The 23,969-nt window shown below is 40.6% G+C and overlaps 1 long non-coding RNA gene across 2 annotated transcripts in view; it reads right to left on the reverse strand.

Moving 5' to 3' along the window:
* The window catches only part of LOC104909589 (uncharacterized), a 299,514-nt gene extending 276,132 nt beyond the window's left edge, over window positions 1-23,382 (reverse strand). The window contains exons 1-2 of one of the 2 annotated variants that reach the window (XR_014881979.1): window positions 22,140-23,382; window positions 15,219-15,380 (exon numbers count right to left, since the gene is read on the reverse strand). This is a non-coding gene — a long non-coding RNA (uncharacterized LOC104909589). The remainder of the gene's footprint in view (window positions 1-15,218; window positions 15,381-22,139) is intronic. The other variant, XR_014881976.1, reaches the window with a different exon arrangement.
* Between the last annotated feature and the right edge of the window lie 587 nt (window positions 23,383-23,969).

Genomic DNA, 23,969 nt, shown 5'->3' on the forward strand with positions numbered 1-23,969 from the left:
CCTACATGGAAACATTTCTCAGGCTCCACTGTCACTGAGCACCCAGCAGAACCAAAAGCAGAGCAGAGTCTTTGACAGCACACACTCATCAGGGCTAGCACAAATACAGCCCTGACAAACTCCGAAGATGCAAGTAAGAGCTCATCCTTTCTGCAAACTCTTTCCCCTCCCTTCACATCAGAAACACTTCCATCTGTCTACTGGTAAAAGATGCCTTCTTAAGCAATTCACATTCAGATATTTGGGTTACATCTGTGAGCGCTTTCCTGCCCTAATGTTAAAACTAGTGTAGAAAAATTCTTTTGAATGGTGCAAGAAAATAAAATATTAAGTTAATGAACAATTGACAACTCATGTGGTAACTCTGTTCTATGTTTTCAAAGATACATGTGCATCTACAATCAAAAAAAAAACAAACTCACAAGGATGACTCAGAGCTAGTATTTAAATCTAGAACTATTGAAGAACAGTTCAGTTATTGCTCTGATGTTTCCTATCCTATCCAGAGTTGACAGCTCCAAGGATAAAGTCACTTAGCCTTGTGTAATACATGAGGGAAGCAACATGGGGAAGTACTGAATGAGAAAACCTGGGCAAAGATACACATCTACCAGAAGCAATCTAGCAATTCTTTTCCTCTTAAGCAGACTTTCCTCAAAGCTGTGAGTAAAAGAAACAGCAAGCTGGATACTTAAAAACTTCTAAACATAGCAACGCTCCTTCATTTTTTATGTCTTTCATTTGCTGGGGCTTTGCACCTTGCCTCCAACCTCCCCACTGTGAAGCCCTCTGTCAAGTAAAACCTGTTTGCCATTTGTGTGTGCTACTGCCCTTAGACCCAAACCCAGCCAACAGTTTAGAGTAAACAGACCTACCCAGGGAGGAGTTGGAATTTGAACAGCAAATCATATGTGTCCCAAACAATTACTCCCTCTCCAGGTGAGGTAACGCAGCAACGTTTCTGGTGTCTAAGCAAATTTCTTTGCAGCAGTAAGAAAGAAGGGAGATGGGGCTTCTTTCATCACGAACAGGGCAGTGCCTTAGAGGGATTCATCAACAAAAAAATTTGCTTAGCTAACTAGTCTGCTCCTTTTTCTTGCCTACTGCTGATTTGTTCAGCTATTATTTTAAGAACAAGTGGTTATGTAGGTACATCCTGGAAACACCCTCTTAGCTCAGTGATCGTGTCTAAATTGTTCTGCTGAGCATCTTACACAAGACTTGCATAAGTAATGATTCTGCTCCTAGTGAGCTTGGCTGCTGTAGTTAATGAGGAGCACCACATGGTGAACTTCCCATATGCAGAATGCCTCAAACACCAGTGCTTGACAAGGGCTCATCCTTCTTTAGTACAATGCTGACCTTTCAAAGAAGATTAAACCTAGGCAAGCAAATGAAAAGACTGAGCAAGCTGAGACCTGGCAACAAAGCCAAACACCAACACAAAGGAATCACAACGGGGATAGAAAAGGGTAGGAATAAGGAAGAGAGGTAATCACTCTCCATCTGAGAGAAGGAATCAGAGAGCCCTCGGCATGGACGGATGTGAGTACAGAACGTTAAGATCACCTCTCTCCATCTCCCCTTCTCACCACAACCTCCAGTTTAAGGAGTGCTCACATTCGGATCTGCAAACTATCCTGCTACATATGCATGCTGTAATTACACTGAGTAGTCCACTCATCTCTTGATCATTTGAAATGTAAATGACAAGTCTCAGATAAAGGCTACTTATATGTGGGTAGAGCATATCCCATGCAAGTCCTGTACATCCTGTTCCCCATGGGAAAATATCTCCCTTTTACTTTGAATTAGAGTGTTTGGAGACAGGACAGGGTGCTGGTGGCCAAGGCAGGTGAGCTGCAAAATTATTATGGAGGAGTTATCAATGCCAGGCTGTAAATCAGAAGGGAAACTTCAGAGAGATCTACTGAAACATGAGTATTCCTCATGATTTCATCTTTTCTCTCTCTTTTCCCAAAGTGCATGGATTCAGGCTTTGTATGCACAGACAAGCAAGATAACATGCACAAAATAAATAGCCCACATTTGTCACACACATCCTGTTATTCATAAATGAGAAATTCTCACAAATTAAGACAGACACAAGATTGATACCAGTCAACAATGCTTTGATAATCTAATATACATGGTTTTCTGTATTAGAAAGTAATTAAAGTATTAGCTGCAAACACTAAAGCCATAACAAAAGATAGCCACCGGGACTAAGTTTGGTTTTTAAACAAAAAAAAACAAAAACAAAAAAAAAAAAAAAACAAAAAAAAAACACCAAACCAACACAAAACTAAGAGGTTGGGAAATACACTAATGAACGTAGATGGTGCAACCATCATTTGCCTTCCTTGTCATTATGAGGTAGTCCCTATTACGTGATTATACGCTGTTTTAGCCTGGACTCCTGCCTCATTCAGTGCATAATTGCAATGAAAATGAAGGTAAATGTTTTAACGCTAAATGTTTTAGAAACTTTATCTAGTAGTCATTACAGCTTTGCTTATGAGACATGGCATATGTTTCTGCCTACATTGAAACACAGCTAAAGCTCAAAAGCATATGTTAAGCACCAATAATTTTATTCAGTGTGATCAGTCTGGTTATGTAATATCAATCTAGCTTGAGTGATGAGTGAACTTTGGATCCCCAGTCAGCTTTGTTGTTGGCAGGCATTACACTCTGTTGTGACCTGTTTTTAACCACACCTACAATCACACAGCGAGCTAAAGGTAACTCCTGAGATAGTCTTTTATCTTTAATCACTTCCTGTTCACACTTCATTCTGCCAACACCTCCTGTCAGGATTATTGCTGTTTATTTCCCATGAATATCTAAGAATATCATTCATCCTGGCAATAAATGTTTCCATGCAGTGAGGCATGCTACAGAAGTGACCTACAGTATTTCCTAAAAGGATACTTGACTGACATCTTATTTGGGAAAGTAAACAGGAAGACCTACATTGTCCGTCATAAAAAGCAACAGTATTAGGCTGGCAGAAATCACCAAAGTAGTTATGCCAGTGTAGTTCTCTAGAAATGAAAGTCAAACACAGATTAAATCTAGCAGCACCAGTATTATGGGTCTGATCTTGAAAGTTCTTAGTCATGTTGAGTTGTTTCCTCTTACAAATACTCAGATGAGCCACAGTTGCAGATTTAAGATAAACTGTGCTGGTTGTTAATGATGCAGATCCCAGATGTCTAAGAGATGCTGTTTTTGTGTTCATGGCCCCTGACTGCATAGCACAACAATGGAGTCTTCTCATAGCCTCCTAGAAGTCAACAGTGCCCTTCACCAGCTACACCTAATAATGCCTAACCAGTCAGCCTACTTTAAAGACAGTGCTGAAGTGCACAGTAACTAAATACTCTCTCATAAGGACCTGCAGATGTCAGCAGTGGTAAGTCCCATCCTCCTTGCTATGCCACATCCCACAGCGCTAACCAAGACAACTGATGGAAATCACTTTCTAGAATTTCTATGGGAGGCCATATAGCAAACCCATATCAGGGTATTTATCTGAAAGCAAACTGTTTTTTACTGCAGATGCAAGTGATGCAAATATAAAGGCACATTAAATGTACCTGTCAGAATGTTAGTCCAGTATAAGGACAAAATATCCATTTCTTGCACTAGTTATTAAACAGCTGTGGAACACATTGCCACACGATACTGCAGAAATCAGGACTAAACCGGTTCAAAAGCAATTGCACAAAACCATGTAAGAGTGATCCACCATGGGCTACAAACTACCTTTGGCTCAGGATTGCAAGAAACAACTAACAACTGAGCAAACAAAAAACAAAAAAAAAATAATCACTCTAAGTATGCCTGCTCTTTTAGCTTGTTCCTAACCACTGACAGTGGCAGAATTACAGGAACTGTTCTTGTATTTATATTATTGTACTCTCCCTCAATTAGGTACAGATTTCCATTTGAAGCTCAGCTTTCTGCTCTTCTTCGTATCACACCTGTGTCTGCTAAGGCAGGTACAGCTGTGACAACCTCAACTGTCAACCTCTATAAAGGACTGCCAAAAAAGAGCAGCAAAAATGGTGGATACTGAATGCAATAGAGCTTGTAAGTCTCCATGTTCCACCCCGCTTGTCATCTGTGTTGGCCCCACAGAGTCTAACCACTGAGAATTATTCTGCATCTTCCATTTTCGTATACTGCATCTCTCTCATTCTCTCAAGTCATAAACTTGTCTCAGATAAGACTCCTCTACTATTCAGGGCGAAAAAAGTCACGCTTCAGTCTTACAGCAGTCATCATCACTTCCCATTGTTCTTTTTTCCCTCCTCTATTGAAAAACATGCTGCTTTATGTTCATTGTTAGATGAACTGTTATTCACTGCTGCTTGGAGCTTCCCTTACTGTTGTTAAATACTTTCATAACTAAAGACTTCTCTGTCTGAGTCAACTGAAAACTGCTGAAAATGTCAAGTATTTCAAAACTAACTATTGCCAGAAATAGTCACACTACTTTCAGATAATCTTACTTCTGGCAGGACCCCTTGAATGCAGAAAGTAAAGCATGTTTGAAATCTCCATCTGGTCTGTCTACTCCTCAGTATTTGATAACACCATTTTCTGCGTAACTCAATAATCAGTTGAAACTATACCTTTAAGAGGTTTTCAAAGGGCCAGTCTTCTCCCTGTAACATTTGTATACATACTGACCACATTCTATCTTCTCCTGCAAAAACATACTTGGCACTTACTTTCTCAGTGATTACTTTCTCAGGGCACACTTACATTACACACACTAACACATGTGTTTGCTTCAGAGGTCCACTTGTTGGCCTTGCAAACCAAGAGAAAGATTAATGACCAAAGAGAAGGATCTTGTCCCTATTTGAGCAGGGAGTTGGATCAGATGACCTCCAGAGGTCCCTTCCAACTTCAAATATGCTTTGATTCTGTGAAGGTGTTTGGTTGCCTGTATGAACAAGAGTGAATGACAGATACACAAACAGGTCATAACCTCTAAAATTCTTGCAGGTACAATCTAATCTACAGATATTACTTCAATCATGACACAAATACAATGACTCAGGGACAGAAAACAATGTTGGTGGGAAGAATCAAAGTAATATTACACCGTACTTAAAAGGAAAATGTTTCCAGTATTAGCAAGCTTGGAGGCCTAATTGAAGCATCCGGGCCTCTTTGACCCATCCAGTTCACCTTGCACAGTCAAGACAGCAAAGCACTCCACCAAATCAAAAAACCCTGCTAAGCATAGCAGAAAACATTTCAAAATTATCTAACACATATTTTTTGATCAACAGCTACAGGTGAAATTACAGCTGTTGTGCATATGTGTTTATTAAGTTCATGTTAAAAACAAAACAGAATGCCTTATGTTCCTTCCACTTTGACATTTCACTTTGACTTTCCATATATGTAAGAAATAAGAAGAGCCACATGAAAGAATGAAATAAAGTCCTGTTCCACTGACTGAATGTACTCATCACAAACCTCGGGGACCTTCAGGTTCCACTCAACCCAATGTAATATTTCTTCTGTGCTTGACACTATTGATCTTCCTACCTCTTCATCTATAAATTAGGACAACTGTCCTCATGGATGAGCGACCAAGCATGCTTAGCTTCTCCTTTTCAAATAAAATTTTAGGCAGCAGTTATGAGGCAACTTCATGATTGTAAATCAGTATTTTTTTAAATTACAAGTCTAAACACTGTCTAAAGATAGCACATTCCCTATTTACTTTTATTTTCACATATCACATGGGTGACATTGCATTCTTTTTATATCACTGTACTATGAACCTCCTGAATCTTCTGGATTGCTGCTGAAGGAAACAGCTACCTACAGACCACGTACAGAGACCTAGATGAATCACATTACAGAATTGCATTTAAATACCGTTAGCAATAATATTGTCAGCTTTTGCCAGGCTGGCTGGTCCAATATTTCAGTAGACTCATTTGACCTCAAAAGTATACTCCTTACCTTGCCTCTTGCAAGTGGAGCTTGAAAATCTGAATTATTTAATGGTTTCTTTTAAGTGACGTCACCAAGGTAAACAAATACTTTTTTCAAAAGTGCGCTTGAAACAGAACAAAATCAATTTTCTCCTTTGGGACACTTGATTCTTTATATCTTCCTTTCAGGCAGCGTAGCTCTTATATTCTCTTCCTACATTACACAGAAGGAAGCAACCCAAACCAGAGGCAACATTGCCAAGAATGTTTTGTCTAGCTTTGGGTGAACCCTTCTGGCAAGCTTTCATATGCTCTGGAAAAAATATATGCTGTTATAACTTTGTAGCTACTGTTGTCTGCAGTAGTCCTGCCTGAATCTGGTGCAGAATAGTTCACCAAAAGTCAACGCTAGAACAAGCACTCCTTAGCCGTTAGCTATTGTATCATCACATCATTTCCCAGCACAGTATCTAATCGCTGATCATCTGGGGAAGTGGGACAGAGTTTTTTGTTAATGTGCCAGAAGGAGCCTAGTAGGGCATGTTCCATCTGAAATATGTGGATATAAAAGCTGTGTGGCCTTTAACATTTTTATTTTTACTGAAAAGTAAAGCAATTATTGCTAGCTTTGCAATAAGATCCTTGGGGTTACCCACAAAACCAGAGAACCCCAAGTAAGTAAATGCTCTACTAAGTAAATAAAACAAAAATCAGTAACAAATGTATTGTTTTCTCTTGCTTCTAACACAATACAACCCTCTAAGCCCCTAAACCCAATATTGAATGTATTTAATTGTGATCATGCTGAACACAAGATTACCAGAGCCAGAAAATATCTTGGACTTGAATCAACAATTGTTTTCCATTTTGAAAACTTCACAATGAACATGGCTGGAGACTTGGCTTCTATTCCCTGAATGAAACCCAACATTGGCTCTGTGTCCCCAGAGTCCCAAAACTGAAGTGACCCAGAGTCTGCAAAGGTCAGTGCAACCAAGAACCGACACTGAATTTACTATTTTTGCTATGTTAATGCCCAAAGCCTTCAGTCTTGAGCCAGAACTCCTGTTGCACTAAGCAACACGCAGACAATCTTGAAAAAGCAGTCCCTGTACTGAAGACCTTATGGTACAATTTTCGGCAGGCTCCGTCAGCTACGTGAAACAAGTGAGGGGGCTGGAGGGAGACCTAGTAACCCAAAAGCAAGCACACAGTGACACAATGAGCATTAGTCATGGCTTACCACCAGCTAATCTCAAAACAGTATTTTCCAGTAACAGTTCTTACTTTTACCAACAAAAGATATAACAGAGCATTTCTTTTTTCTCTCTGGACTTTCAGTACAGAACCACCTACAGACAGAAAACCCCTCTTTTTTTTTTTTTTTTTTTTGCTAGCACCATATTATTTTACTGCATCTTGTGCATTGTGGGGGGGAAAAAAAAAAACAGCATCAGCAAAAAAAAGTAAACCATAGCGAGCTAATCAATTAGATGCAGGCTAGCCTTTCTTTTTATAGAGAAAGGGATTTTTCTCCCCTAAGAATAAGAAACTCCAAAACTTGGTCTTATAAGAAGGTCCTTTATGTAAAAGTTTTATTTAAGAAAGAAAACAGTTCTCAAAACCACATTGCTCTTTCCTCCTGCATGTTTTGTTCTGAGCCTGTTACTAAATGTGTATTCACTAAACCAGCTTCTATTAATAAGATTATGGTACCCTGTACGATAGCTCTCAACAGGTCAATGGGTGATCTTCTATACAATATTTATTTGTGGAGGGTCCTAAGTTCACATGCTTATGCTCTCAGGTGTCCTGCTCAGACAGAAGGTCAAGCACTGATGGTGGCACAAGGTGTAGCTTTGCTCCAGAGCTTGGGAGCAACAGATGCTTTCCTTCGGTGGGAAGTGAGCTTAGGAACTCCTCTTTCCTCTGCCAAATATTACTGTGCATTGCCAGGAGGCACAATTCCTATGTGCTTCAGTGCATAACTTCTTATTTTCACCTTGTGCTATGAACTGTAGAAAGGATTGCTCTTTAGCCCCTGCAGCACAAGCGTGGTTTGGTTCAGACCCCTAGAGTTGTCAAATCCTGAAGGATACCTCAGGAGTACAAAAGGGGAGTCTGCAACCACCTTGCAACATAACATTTCAGCAATACACAAGAGTTTACATGCTATATTAAATTAGGAAGTGCTCCATTCGTCCCTAAGCTGCGCAGTGCTAAGTAAGCCAAGCAAAATAAGTGGATTCAAGTGCTCTAAGAGCACACTGTCTAAGATAATACAAATCCTTTTTCCATTCAAAGTAAGGTATTATTTATGAGTTAAACATATATTCCTCTGTGATCACAGTGCAAGAAAAACAGTCATTCCCTCCTTGACATGATACTATAGCTCTCCAAGCTTCCCCAATACAGTGGGTCAGGCTAAATTCCCCATTTGTCCTGCCCTTACAATTCCCAACAATTGAGTCCTAGAATGACAGAACACCATTTTGTTGAAATAGCTGCTTTTGGCTTTCTTCTTATTCCTCCCCTATAACACAGAGGCTTTTATCTTGGGGCTGTCTCCTCCTGGGCATGCCTCCAGCTAGTTTTAGTGCCTGCTGCACATTAGCACTGTCTACGCAATATCATCATTGCTTTAAAAATGTACCAAATGCAGGAAAACAGTTTCTCCCTCTCTCTCACCCTCTTCCCCACCCCTCCTTTTCAGTAAGAATTTTTTCCATGTGGTTAGAGAACTAACATCTGGAATTAGCAAAGGCTGCCAAAAGGAGAGAATGAAAACAATGAGTTGAGTCACACTTGAACCTGCCAACTTAATTTAATTTAGACCTTCTTGGGTCAGTTTGAAAAGAAAAAAAAAAAAAAGGAAAATGTTTTAGTTTTCTTTTTATAATGTAACTTTTTTTTCTTCAGTCTGCTGATGTAAGTTGCAGAGTCAGTCAAGACATAGCACTACAGTGCAGGCATTCATCCTTGCGGCACTCCATTATTAATCCGTCTGTAATTAATCTACACATACGCAACAACATACCCAGGTGTCACTTTCTAGGCAGAGTCCCACTGAGCTAGTGAAATTTCTCCCAGGAGCAGGTATGGAGCTGTATGGGACCTTTTCATTCCATCTCACAATGCAGTGCAGAACAATCTGGAAACTTCCTAAATGCACCTTCTTTTTCCTTACCAGTGAACTCATCTGCTTAGCAAGTGCTGAGGAAGCCTATAATACTCTGGCAACATTTAAAATTGTAAGCTGTTACAATATAATCCCCTTTTCTCAGTAAAAGATCAGCTCCCATATGATTGCCCCAATCCTGATAAAAGACACTACATTCTTCTGCCTAGTACAAGGCCTTAAGCATTTCCATGTTCACCTTAAGCAGTTAGGCTATGCTAGAGCACAGTTGTTATGCCCACTGAAGCAGGCAATTACAATGCAATACAGACAGAGAGAGTGGCATAACTTTTAATGAAATAGGAAACTCAGACAATATAAACAACCAGCAAGACATTCCATGAAGAAGTTGCAAATAGGAACCAAGTCAGGCAGCCTGAGCAGTTTTCCATGGGATTTATAAGCAAACTTATGCGTCAGATGAAGGAAGAAAATGGTAAAGCCAGAGACTGTAAGCTGTCTGCTGGAGCCTTGCATGTATAAGAGTTGACCAGAAAAGCATGGTAATCAATTTGCAACAGAGGGAGAAGGATTTGTGGCAACACTTTGGAGAAACATCTGACAGAGACCTCTAGAGAACAGGCTGATCTAGAAAGAAGAACAGTTTGCCAAGACACTTTATTCTGCTGATTGGTACTATCAATATTTGGGATTTATTGGTATTGTTAACTGCCTGAACTCAAGATATACCCAGGTTCATGAACCAGTATGGCTTCATGAGGACAAATCCTGCTTGACCAATCTACCAGCCTTTTATGATGGTGCCACTGAATCAAAGGACAGCGGAAGAGCCACTGATGTCATCTATCTGGACTCCAGTAAGACCTCTGACAAGGTACCCCACATCACCCTTCTTTCCAAATTGGAAGAATAGGGATTTTATGAGTGGACTGTTCAAAGGACAAACAACCGGCTGCAGGATCAAGTCCATAGAGTGGCTGGCAGTCAATGGTTCAATGCCAGGATGGAGATCAGTAACAAGTGGTGTCCCATAGGGTTTAGTGCTGGGACCAGTGCTCTTTAATATCTTCATCAGTGACATCAGCAGAGGGGCTGAGTGCACCCTTCAGCAAGTTTGCTGATGACACAAAGCTGCAGGGTGCAGTCGACACACCAGAGGGACAGGATAACATTCAGAGGGACCTAGACAAACTTAGGTGCAGAAGTGGCCCAACAAATCCAAATGCAAGATCTTGCACCTGGGTGTAGCAACCCCCCACAATGAATACAAGGTGATGTAGAGACAAAACAGTCTAACCGCAGGAGATACCACACTCTCCTTAAAAGGGTAACTATAAGCTTCTTCACACTTCTACAGGAGTAATTTTACTGGCATTTCAGAAGGTTCTTAGGCACATCCATACTAGCATTTATCCTAACATCACCTCTGACTGACACCGCCTTACTACCATCTTTACCATTACACCCAAGAGAAGCACATGATGCTTACAACAGCTTTCGTAACAGTGTTCCAGCATGATAATTCCACCCTGGCTTTGGCAGCCCATTACTGATTCAGGTATCAGCTCCCCTCTCATCGTGTCACAAAAGCTGTCATTTCATCAGTCTACAACAAACTGCTCTCTGCACAGCTATCATAGCTCCTTTCCCTCAGCACAAAGCTACTGGAAATTCTTATCGAACTTGCCCACTCCATTGTTCCACACTATCACACGTTATCGAAGGAGACACTTCACATGTAGCGTATGTGGGCTTTTTTCTTTTCACTAAGTCACTTGGCAATTGTTCCAGTAGCTCTCCTTGCCTCAGAGGCTTTGAACAATCTTCTCAAGATGGCTGAGCAACAAGAGATGCATTCATGCAATTGACTCATGTGGACAGACCTTCGTTCCAGGATAAGACTCATTGCTGAGTTTAAAAGTCTTTGTAAGTTGTAAGCTGAAATAACCCTAGCTCATTTAATACCAAAACAGGAGTGTCTACAAGATGTGGCTACACTATTTAATTTCACTGTTTCCAATTTACTCCTTATCTTATACAAAGAGCTTTCTCATTTAGGCAAAGTGTTGGCCTGCTAAATGGTAGTTAACCACCCACTATTTTGTACTTATTAACTTGCTGTCATTTAACAGAAAATATGTAGGCAAACCACGAGAGAGATCAAAATTCTGATCCTCATATCAAAAAGAAAAGGGCTTCAGGCATTAGATTGTGAAATATGATTTCCCAGGATGGATTAAATTCTGGTTTAATGCTCTTTTTGATATCACAAAGTCAAACCTCATTTCATAAGAGGGCACTTCAACGCACTTTGCATACAGCATGCTTTCCCTTGATAAAGAGTCTTAGCTACAGCAAACTTGGAATTTGATCAGAACCTCTGGAGCAGCCAGCAATAGGAGTGGAGGAGAGCAAAATCCACAATCCACACTGAACCTGATCTCACAGGAGCTCCTTAGATAGCTTTACAGAAAAAAAATAAATCCAAGTGCAAAGGGGGATGCAGAAAGCATTACAGACTTGAACTGTGGTGCAGGACAAACAGACTGCAGATGCCTGGCTCATGTGGCAATGCCAAGCACAGCACACACCACACTCGTACCTGCACTTTGACCTTCTCCTATGAAAGCCATGCAGAATGAAGGGAGAAGCATGCATTTAGGACTAAGAGAGTGCTGAGATTTGAACTTTCTCACATGGTAACAGTTGATCTAACTATAGAACAGTTGAGAAAAAACTTATGACCTAGCCCTGCAACGTGCCTGCTGTGCTTCAGAGCCCTTCACAGCAGTGTAGTTTCAAAGGGAAGTTCCCCTCTTTCCTCATGGTCTTGCCCAACTCCCTACAACGTTCCCTTATCTTTCGCATACCTTAACAACAACTGGTGACTTAAAACATGAAAGCACAATTGTTTTCAAGAAAACCTACCATGATTGATGGCATTACAGGAAATCAGCAGGCTACACATCCTCAGACTGCACAGAGTAGAGACATTTGCGATGAAATGGAAGGAGCACCTTGACAATTTGAAGATGGGGAATTGACCACAAGACACTACCTACCACTCTCAATTTCTCCTCCTTTCCTGCTTAGGTACCTGATTCTCCAGAAGCAGATAATCTCTGCAACTAATAGGTGATATTCCGGATCCAACAGAGTAAGATTTCATCCCACCATTCTAAAGCAAAGGTCTTACTTTACCACTGGTGTTTACTACTTCCATTGTGCTGCATTCTGGACTTACTTCCTTTTATACATGGTTGCTAAACGTGCAGGCTGATGTGGCTGCATGCACTGCATCTTACACTCCCTTTGGGTCACCCTCCTCTGATTGCAATTGGTGAGTAGCATAATTTCTGAGCTCCAGAAAAGGGTGACATAGTCAAGAGCCTTTAACCATTCTCCAATTTGCCTCAAGTCTCACCATCCTCTTTGGTATGCAATGCCACACTTCATCCGTGAAGATTAGTGAAATGTTGCTGGCAAAAAGCAGTAAGCTGCTGTCCTGCAAGTATGTGCTATTCTTTTTTGGAAAACTTTACTATTAAGCAATTTGCTCTCAATCTACTGTGATGAGCACGGCTGAATATTTTTTGTTCTGCTTCCTGACAGTATGCTCTCAGCAAACAAAAGTGAGTACTCAGAACAATCTTAACAGCAGATCAGGACTCATATTATAAGGGAAGATTTCCATAGCAGACCAATGAAAAAAAATAAGTGATAATGCCAGGGCACGGCTTGGCCAGAGTCTAACAGTTACAGTTTGCTGCACAGCAGTACAGAACAGAACCACAACTGATTAATTAATTAGCAAAAGATCCCTGTATCTTGTAGATAATGCTCATAAAAAACCCTCAGGAGTAAAATAGATAAAGAGTGCAAGTAAGTACAGTTAATTCACGTCAATTGTTATTTAATGAATTTTGTTATGTTTTATAACTGATTAAGATTCTTTCACATTAATTATTGTAAAATGAATCACAATACTCATCTCCAGAGTTTTTTCTTCCTTCACCCTCCCACACAGTAGATTCTTTGTAAATTGTGATTACCTTTTACTACATTCTTCTTTTATTTCTTATATCTCACTTTGATGGATATCTTGTTAGATGCTGACGTGCGACTTTTTTTTTTTTTTTTTATAAGGTAAATGTATGTAGTGTCAGAAAGTTACTTATATTCAGGCACAATTCTCTTGCCTCTTCCCATATTCCATGCTTCCCCATTGCCCTCCCCCAAGACAACTTACCCTCTCTAACTTAGGGCAGGTGGTAGGAGGTTAGATGGGCTATTTATGAACTTCTGTCAGATTCACTATTTTCTGTAAGTCTATGTTTAGTCTGAAGAGATACATTAGCCAGTCTAAATATGTGTCTCCTTCTCTTCCTTTTAGTAGAATCCACTACTGAGAAATGAGAGCATTTTCCAGGGCAAAATCACTATCACCAATTAGAAATGAACCACACTTGTCAACTGAGTAAGCTACTCTGATGTAAGTTGTACTGATCTAGGAAATCACAACCTACATAGGGTCATGTTAGCAGACCTACACCAGCAGCCAAGCTCCCATGCACAGAAAAAGACTATACTAGCTACAGCAACCATTTGGGGGTTTAAAATATTTTATTTTGTTTCCAGGCAGTATATATGCTAAGTCTTTCAATCCTCAAACAACTTAAATCATAGAAAAATCAAATTATTGTGCAACATACAGTAGTGGGTAACAATATATACTTACTATTTTGTGGATAAACCTTCAATCTTTACAAAAAAATAAGCCACAAAACACAATATTTTTTCTGTATAAACAGGAGTGGCTTTGGCATAATCTTACTATGTTCCTTTCTGAAATAATAAAATAACAGAATAGACAGCCTTAAATAAGTAATTCACTTTTATAATTTCCCTTCTCTAGCTCACCTCCTTCCTTCTGTGGAAAATAAGTGGATTTTATTTTGGAATTACATGCTCATATATGGCTTTTTTCATAAAATATCTAAGGTCACAATGCAATGCATTCCAAAGACACTGGCATTGAAGAAAATGAAATAGAACAATGAAACTGAAAAATCTGGGGGAATGCAGAGCTCCAAACCACTGCCATTTGACTTTTCATTTGAATAACTGATTTACTAAACACATTCACAAATGTATAAACTGTTAAGAAAAGTTTAAACGTGAACGTATCTTTGGGCTTATGCCTAAGGTAGAAGAGTTGGAGAAACGATGTCCTAATTTTCTACTTTACTTGCTCTTTTTTTTTTTTTTCTTTTATGCCCAATTACTCTGTTGAGCACAGTAACTCTTCAAAAATAAACGCCAGGAAAAAATTAGGCCTCTTCAGCAATAAACAATGAATAGGCATAAAGTGCACTTGCTCTGTTTATACATGGCTTTCTCAGAGCATTAGTGAAGGACATCAAATTACAGGAGGACCTAAAAAAACCCAGTGACTACTTAATAAAGAGTTAAGTGAAACACTGGAACAAACCACAAAGCTTTTAGTTCAGCTTTTGCACACAATAGCTATTCAGAGACAGTAATAATGCAAAGTGAGATTTAAAAAAAAAAAAAAAGTTTGAAAAACATTCCTGTTTCTACTTAATTTAATGTAAGAATTCTTTTAAAACAGTTTGCAGTTTTCACAAGACATTGGCATTATTACTTGTCCAGGCCATCACACAAAAGAAGATGTGTTCTTGAACATAAATTGCAGTTTGGTTATCCTGCTTTAGTACTTTGCACTTCATGCCAAGAGTTCCTTAAAACCTTCCATCCAGAGGATGAGGTGAGCCACTCAGCTCTCATCTAGGGAATGGGGGAGTGGATGGGGGGCTGTTTCCAAACAAATGCATCTCTAGTCTTTGCGGGTTAAGGCAAATAATCGAAAAGCATGAGCACCTCCACAAGCTTCAAATATAAGGGAAAAAACAGCAGTGGAAAAAAGTCTTTTTTCTATTTAATTATTTGGGTGGGTTTGACAACATGAGTTCATAGGGAAAATAAGTATGAGAACTATGAGCAACCTGAGAGAATTTTTCCCTGGATAGAACACAGTTATAAAACCAGAATCCTTAAAGCCTCATGAAATAAAGCAAAGTGTAGCTCACCTCACACCCTCAGCCTGATGCTGTCTGGAGATACAATAGGCAGTGGCATTCTATATCAGCCTGGTGCTGCTTCATGATTGAGCAATCCAGCCTTTTCCACTCTTTCCACACTTCCACTCCATTCCTTTCATTCTCTCCAGAAGACAGTTCAGCTTCAAGACACTAAAACAAAAGAACAAGGATTACGATATTAATCCTCTATAAATAGGCTTCTGCTTTTAAGGCTATACATGGGCACACACTGAGTAAACACTCCAACTTGCAGTTGTTTCTTCTCCATCAGTCAGTATGTCATTTTCATTTACCTGTAGTAAAGAAAGTGCTGTATTCAGATTGGAGAGATTTCTGTATCAAGTCCTTTCTTGTTTTAGACAGACGACATACATCTGTTGCATCTTAGACAATTATAGAGCTTTTCCCCAAGATATTCAAAAGAATTCAGCAGTTATCTCTAATTCACATTTAGGTTGTGTAATTGTTACTGATAGGTAACACCACATCATCAGGAGTGGCAACATACAGAGATATCAGCCCAAGAACTGTCAGATGTCCAACACGCAGTGTCAGTAGCTGCTTTCAAAGCAACAGAAAGAAGAGCTGCGGTTATTCACTAAAATAGAAGCTCACAAACACCTTCAATGAGTGCCAGTTTAAGATTCAGGACAGATGTTCTTGGACTCCAGTTTCCTGCCACATCTGGTGGGCAACCCAGCCCTCCTGGCTGACAAGACTCAAAAATGGTAAGACTGATGAAAAGTGTCAGGGAAGGTTAAAACAGATTAGCAAGAAACTGCTAGGTGATGAATGGAGCCTGTCCCTGCAAGCACTCCAGGTTATCTTCATCTTCATGCCCACTGGGAATTGACGCACAGGTGTTTTAGAAAGAAGAAGCTGCCTACTTTGTGACATTTTGGCTTTTGCCTCCAGGTTGAGAAGGGATACAATGCACAAGAGAGAGGAGACAGTCTGCTGGCGATATCTAACTGCATTTTCGAACCCAAAGTAGAGCTTGTCTGGCAAGTGAAAGAAAGGTTTCTACATCTCAAATTCAGAAGGAGGCACATCCCATTCTATTGACAAATGATTGAGAATCTGAAATGGCAGAACTATTTAAAGCAAATTAAAGCCATTAGCAAAGTCAAAGCTGATGAAAGATGCTTGACATAGGCTGATGTTTCTGGAGCCAACATCCTCTGGTCACAAAGCAAAGCAGAGGGAGGCACAGCTGCGTCCCGCCTCTCTGTAGGGCCCTGTATAGGGAAATGGTATGTGCACATACCAACATCCCACCCAACATCTGCAGCTTCTCCTGAGGGTGAAGGCATTCGAGGAAATTGCACACCAATTGATAACACTTATCGTCCCAGCACAATTTGAATCAATGAATTTAAATTTACATGCAATTTACAGCAATGGATCAAAAAAATCAATGTCACGTAAACCCAACTCTTGAAGCTGCATAGGTTTGTAATAAACACCAGTCTGTCACAGGCAGAGCCATGGCAACATTTATGTAAGCAACATCACACTTTTTGATGGAGTTTTCCTTTTTGTGAGTGTAAAACAGACTCACAGCATATCTCTTAGTTAGCAGATAAGCCATACAGATAGGAATGCAAGATGCTTCATCTTGCCTTGGCCTGATTTTTGCCCCAAATAAATTAATACAGTAGCACCCCCTCTCCTAAGAGTCACTGGGATTTATGAAGTAAAAACAGTTTCCATTCCTATCTGACACATGGTGACAACTGAGGGATGCAGAGATCAACTAGGAAGAAAAAGTAGTCTTTAAAACAGCACAGCACTATTGATACCCACACCCAAAGTTCATCCACTGAGTCCATAAAACTTACTGTAACCTTTATCCTAGGAGAATTACTTATCTGCAAGACAACAACAAAACCACTTTTTATGAAGTAGGACACAAGATCTGTACAAATTTTCTTTTCTTTTTTTTTTTTTCCTAACATACAACTTTAAACTCCAAAGTCACTGAAAGTCCAGAAGCACAACAAAACCTCTCTGAGTAGCATGCAAGCAGAGCAGAACAAGAGGAATGAGTGGTAGAGATGTGCTGCTTACTGCATCCAGGTACAGAGGGGTCTATATATGGTCCGTGACCACATCTAGAATTACCCCAGCTATGAACTGGTGCTGCATTATCTTGCAGCACGCAATCCTTGCTCCATCGGTGAAACTATAGTAACTACATGACCATTGGGGATTAGCATGATCCCAGGTCATAAAACTTGATCAGAGCAGATTTGCAAATGACCAGGCCAGCATTGGCTAGGGGTCTTACCCAGCCCCACCCCTCCTTTCTTTTAAAGAGAGAATATCACATATGAAATGCTAATTCTGTTTTAAATCAGAAGTAAAACATACACATGACAAAACAAATGTGTGCTTACAAATATTTTGTCATATTAGATTAAATTATAGCACACAGACTAAACAGAGAAATCTGAAATCCAGGGTCTTGTGTTTGGGATATCCTTGGAGCTTTTATACAAAGAGAGTGAAGTTTACACTTCTGCATTGCATGGTGCACAGTCATCCCATACCTGCCCCATAACACAAACACAGTTTTCTGTACAGCAGCAATGTATTTTTCAATGCAAGAAGACACCAATTAAACTGCCAAAACCCTGCTCCTTTCATACTGATTTTCCTGTGCCACCCTCCTTATGCAGTGTTTCTTGCCATTTCCTGATAAATGACAGCCCGTCCTCTGCTTCTCAAGGCTCAGTGTTACATCCAACAACACCTCCTATATTGTTCTACTCGAGCTCCAGTTTCCTATTCCCTTCCCATTTTGTGGTCTCATTTTGGCCCCACACATCCCACCCTAATAGGTAGAGCCACCTCCCACATTCCAAGAACCTCAGTGTCCTGCAAACACCACTCCTTTTGTGAAGCTATCTCATGATACTCTCGTCCCTAAAGACATTTCCACCCCTTCTTACATGCCTATTATCCTGTGCACCAGGCTCGTCTGAATCAAGTAGCAGCCTCTTGGAGGAGACCAGCTATGAATGCAAAGATACTAGAGAGAGCCATAAAGGAATCAGGTCAGGCAGGGAGCCAACCCAGCCCAGTGGAAGATACGAGGAGCAAGGAGTTGCCTAGGCACCAGGTTCAGCTGGGCATGGTCAAAGAGCTCCTGGCAAAGGCTGATAGACTTTTCACGTAACTGGAGAGGGCTCTTAGGCTACAAGTTACACAAACGGTACTGAACACAAGATGTAGGGTTCAGGTTCCAAAAAAAGGAAAAAACAAAAAAATAAAAGAAAAAAGAAAAAAAGATGTCACAACCAAACTGAACTTTTAGAAGAAATGTGATAAGTTCAATAAAGAGACCAAGCAACATACTTGCTGAGGCAAGAGAGCCTAGACTCATTAACTCATATGCTCCATTCCAGTTCTACATCTTTGTTTTCCAGGAAGTAAAGGGTGAGTAAGTAACAGAGCTTGTTGGACTGGTATAATTTTCACAAAGTGGAAGAAGGAGGAGAGAGTAAAGCAGCTCCTGAGCTTCAGGGCTTTTAGAAAAAGGAAGTTTCAATCTTTTCTTCTCCTTTTTTTGAAATACATAGTGACACAGCTTTTCATTCCCTTCTATCCTGGCAAAAAGGACACAACAAACTCCTGAACAAGTCCTCTGCTGCTACACCTCATCTGTTCCAAGGTCTGCTTGATGATGATGAAGAACGTGGAAAAGCTCAGTGGGGCCAGTATCCCAGAAGCTATACTGGGCAGCCACACAGGCTGGCAGAACTAGAGAGGCAGCATTGCTATGATGCTTTCTGCAGAGCTGCTGACTGGTCAGCATAGTAAGCTATGCAAGTGTGAGGGGGAATAGTAACAAAATTGATTTTGCCAGAATCACAAAATAAATAGGACAATTCCTGCCCTGCAGAAAAGGTATATAGGAAAGTTTAATTGAATCAGCAAAGGGCTCAAAACTGTACTCAAAACAGCATAAGCAAGAAGAGGAATGCTATACCAACCACAGCTCTCCCGAGAGAACTCTTATTTTTTCCCCATCCACTATCCAGAACATCCATTCCTACCTCAGCTCCACACACTGAGAGATGCTACCTTGGGAAGAAGGTCTTTTCTCTTGGGGTCATTCATGAGGCCTCTAGAACTGCAGCACTCAAGAGATTCACAATCATAACAGATAACCTAGAACACATAACTTTAATAGAACCTCACAAGAGGCTCCAGCGGGTCACCTACTATTAGATCAAGCTGTCCAGAAACCCATTCAACCCAGCCTTAAGTGCCTCCAAAGATAGGAGGCTCACTACCTCTCTGGGCAGCCTGTGCTAGCGTCTCAACCCTCTGAATTAAGAATTTCTCCCTAATGCTAACCTAAACATCCCCCCTCTTAGTTTAAAGCCATTCCCCTTTGTCCTTTCACTAACAGACCACGAAAGAAGTCCATTCCCCTCCTGCCTGTAAGATCCCTTCAAACACTAGAAAATCACAATGAGGTCTCCTCAGAGCCCCCTCTTTTCCAAGCTAAATAAGTCCAATTCCCTCAATCTTTCATTACAGCAGTGCTCCAGCATTCTGATCATTTTCATAGCCCTTCTCCAGACCCACTCCAACAGCTCCGCATTCTTCCTGTACTGGCAGGCCCAGGCTTAGATACAGTAGCTCCAGATCGAGTCTTACAAGGACACAGCAACAACGGACAATCACCTCCCTCTCCCTGCTGGCCACCCCTCTTTTGATGCAGCCTAGGATACAGTTGGCTTTCCAGGCTGCAAAAGCACACTGCTGACTCATACAGCTTTTCATCCACCAGGACCCTCAAGTCTTTTTCTGTAGCGCTATTCCCAGTGAGTTCTCCCAGTCTATACTCATGTCCGGGATTGTCTCAACCCAAGTGCAATACTTTGAGCTTAGCCTTGATAAACCTCATTAGATTCTTGTGTACTCACTTTTCAAGCCTTTCCAGGTTCCTCTGGATGGCGTCCCTCCCTTCTATTGTGAAAAATGCACCACTCAGCATGGTGTCACCAGCAAACTTGCTGAGGGTACACTTCATCATGCTGTCTACATCACTGATAAAAATGTTGAAGAGCACTAGTCCCAAGATGGACCCTGGGGAGAAACACTTGTGACCATCCTCCAACTACACGTAGAGTCATTAACAGCAACCCTCTGGCTATGACCATCCAACCAAGTCTTTATCCACCTAAAGCCTTCAGATCCATCTACCTCCAATTTAGAGATGAGGATACAGTGCAAGACCACGTCAAAGGCCTTGCAGAAGTCTTTGTAGATGACATCAGTTGCCCCTTTTTTTGTCCACTAATGCAAAGACTCATCAGGACCCAGCAGTGACAAGCAACTGTGGTATATCCTCCTCCATCTTTAACAAAAAATTCCCACAGAGTACTTATATGAAAAAGTCACATCATATGACCATACTTCTTTTTCTTTTACCTTCCTGGCAAGGACTCTTTTGATCTGGTCCCATGCTGCTGCCACCTGTGCTCAGCTGAGTGCACTGGTAGCAACAGCAGGTTCAGAAGATGACAGCACGAAGTGCTGACTCAGAGGTCTCACATAGTTCTGCCCTCACAGGCTGAAGTACAGTGCCCTACCAGTGCAGGCAGTAACTTCAGTATGAGTGATTTCAACTTTCTACCCATCAGCAGCACCCAACGCTGCTACTATAACTAGGTCTGGGTCTTAAGGATGCTGCTTCAAACCACTTCACTCCTGCTCACAGCTATGTATACCAGAACTATCATTAAATCTTCAGCTCTCCTGCTTTGCCCTAAAGCTGTCTAGTTGGCTGTGAATTTTACAGCAGCAAGGACCAAACTGCAGAGGCAATCACCTTACCCCCCCCCACCTCACTGCTCTGCAGCACAGCCAGCATGGAACACCTTCACATTGTGAGTTTCACCTTCATCGCACCAAGTTCAGAACTAACTCCTGAAGTAATGCAAGAGTTAAGGTGTTAATACACAGACACTTATTTATTTGTAAGGGAAAAGTCCTAGAATTGCCCAGAACTTCCACAGTAGGGTCTGTGCTGCTGGCTGCCTTGCATGCTCATGTGGGGTTTCCATGTCTCACCAGCAGTGCCCAAACCTCCTCCATAATTCCACTTCCACTTGCAGAGCTGCATGAGCATGAGTGTCTGGAGACAGCTTCTCTTCTTCTAGCCTCTGTCATAGGCCCTAAATAAAACCATTTATCATGTGGCAGATAAATCCAGCTAGGCTCCCATCTCTAGGGTACCATACCCACAGTAGGGTTAACATTCAGCTGACTGCACAGTCTTTGGTACTTGATAACAATTAAAAATAAATAAATACATAAAAGATTCTCTTCCTGCTGTCTGTGGTTGAGAAATGTTTGACAAGAGCCATTTGTCTGGTAGTTATAGCTACAAATATATTTATATTTGACTTGCACTTGACTTAATACCACATGAACTGGTGAGAGTAAAGGGACATTGATCTTTGCTTTACTGCTTTGCTTCACAACAAAGGTGTAGGCTCAAGAGGTGGGTTCACCACAGAATATTCATGGATTGCAGTTTGGGCAGGAACAGTTTGTAAACATCAGAAGAAACAGCAAAAAAAAATTTGTGTTGCAAAACAGTAACATGTCATTAAAAGAGAGTTTACTTTTCAGACACATACAGTGCTCCACATTGTTCCCAAAGCTTTTTAAAAGGAAATGATTAGCGTTGTTAGCACAGCAGTGCTCTTTTACAAAAGTAGCTCTAGCCATGGTTAATGTTTAAGAAGGAATTAAATATTAACTCAAAGGAAAGCACAGAGTCATAATGGTTTCAAACCATACATCAGACCAGCAAAGAAATTTTGCTGTGAAAGCAAAAAAGAAGGCAGGTTTGGTTCCCAACGCTAGAAATTGTGATTCTCTTGCCTCGTTGTCTTGGTGTTCCCAGGATGGAAGGGTAGCACTGCCTCTTTGCTTTTCACCCCAGGACAGGCAATTTTCCTCCTGCGTTTGGTTTAGCGATGACTCCTCAACAATAGAAGGTGGATCACACAGCCCTCCTCCCTGCTGAGGAGGGCTGCAATTTGATTCCCAGCCTGAGATTTGCTGGTAAGATAAAGTGCAAAGGTGACTAAACACCACAACAAGCAAGGTCTAGCCCCGTGGCTTTACCTGGAAGGGAGAACAGATTATTATTATAGCAGCAGATCTACCAAGATCTATTCCTTTTCTCCTGTTCCAGCTCCAGTACATGAGAATCCTTGCAGCTGTCTGAAGATGGTTTTATAGTGGCAAAATGACTTGCTGTATTAGTCCACAACAAGCATTCTAGCCTGTTCTACAATATTCCCTTATTCTCTCTCCCATCTTTACATTCTTGCTGCAAGTTTATGAGCATGAGCAGAGAACAAAGCCATGAATATTAACTGAATTAACTGCACCACTATAAACACAATTTCTGTTGCATGTTGTGCTGAACTTCCTAAATAATAGTCATTAATATGAATGTTTAGTCCTAGACTCTCAGGAGGGCTATATCAATACTATACTTCTCATCTTCAAAGCATTATAAAGATATTAGCTAATTAATTCCCTCAACCCCTTTGGTGGAAACATATTATCATCATCACGTTGTTCTTAGAGTTTTGCAGATGGAGAAATGAGGCAGAGAAGTAACTTATTCAGTGCCTCAGAGAGAAGGAGTGTGAGAAAGTTGTCAGGACTTGCTGATACTGTTCTAAACCCAAGCTACTATTGGAGCTCATCGGTACCTCACCACTTGTCACTGTGGTGATAGTACCTTTCTTCTATGCTCGTGTAATTTTACAGCAACGCTTCAGCAAATAGCCTTTAATAAATCACAGACAATAGATTAGGAGTTCTCCAGTCACAAGAGAGAAGAAAAAAAAGGGAAAAGGAGCAAGAACAAAACAAGAAAAGGAGAAAAAAGGTCACAATAGATTAATGAAAGAAGCAACAAATCAGTGGGGGCCAACTAAGCCTCAAGTGCTTCTCACTTCAGCTTGTAGAAAAGATTTGTGAGTGCTAGCCATTATGTGAGCAAGTGAAGGAAAACTCATTTTTCTAGGAGAGCAAAGTAATATAAAATGAAATCTGCATTCTGAAACTATCCATTCATGTAAATAGATCTATCTAATCAAAAGGAATGATTATGCCTACAAACATAAATACCACACATTCCAGTCTGAATAATGAAGGGGGAATCTTCCATGATTTTAGTTTGCGCACTAAATAAAGGAAACACAGAACTTTCTCTGAAAGGCCCGTCCCTCTTTCACTAGTGGATTCATGTCACACTTTCCAAGACTCCTTTACCTCATCTTTTGAGTAAATTTGAGCAAAATGACATGGAACAGTTTCTGGTCTGCACTTCATCTTTTGGAAATCAGTACATACCATGCACCAAGAAATAAAGAATTCACTTAAGCCTTAAAAAGTGGATCTTTTAAGAATGAAAGTCTAAGTGATTTTCATAAGGAACCCACTCATACACAGCCCAGAGAAATGGATCTGTAGACACGACGTTACCTCTGAGCATCGTTGCTCTGTCCATGCAATTTCAGTAACAACATCTAACAATCCAACTGAATTCCCAGAATCCAAACAATCATTTACAACCATGAGGTAATTAGTTTGGCTTCAGGTGAAAAGGTCTAAGGCCTTTTATAAACACTGCATATTTCGTAATCATCTCCTCTTGTCTTCATTTCGTCATGTTTTACAGCTGCTCATCAG

Source organism: Meleagris gallopavo, chromosome 2 (genome assembly GCF_905368555.1).
Source record: "Meleagris gallopavo chromosome 2, MGAL_WU_HG_1.1, whole genome shotgun sequence".
Lineage (NCBI taxonomy): Eukaryota > Metazoa > Chordata > Aves > Galliformes > Phasianidae > Meleagris > Meleagris gallopavo.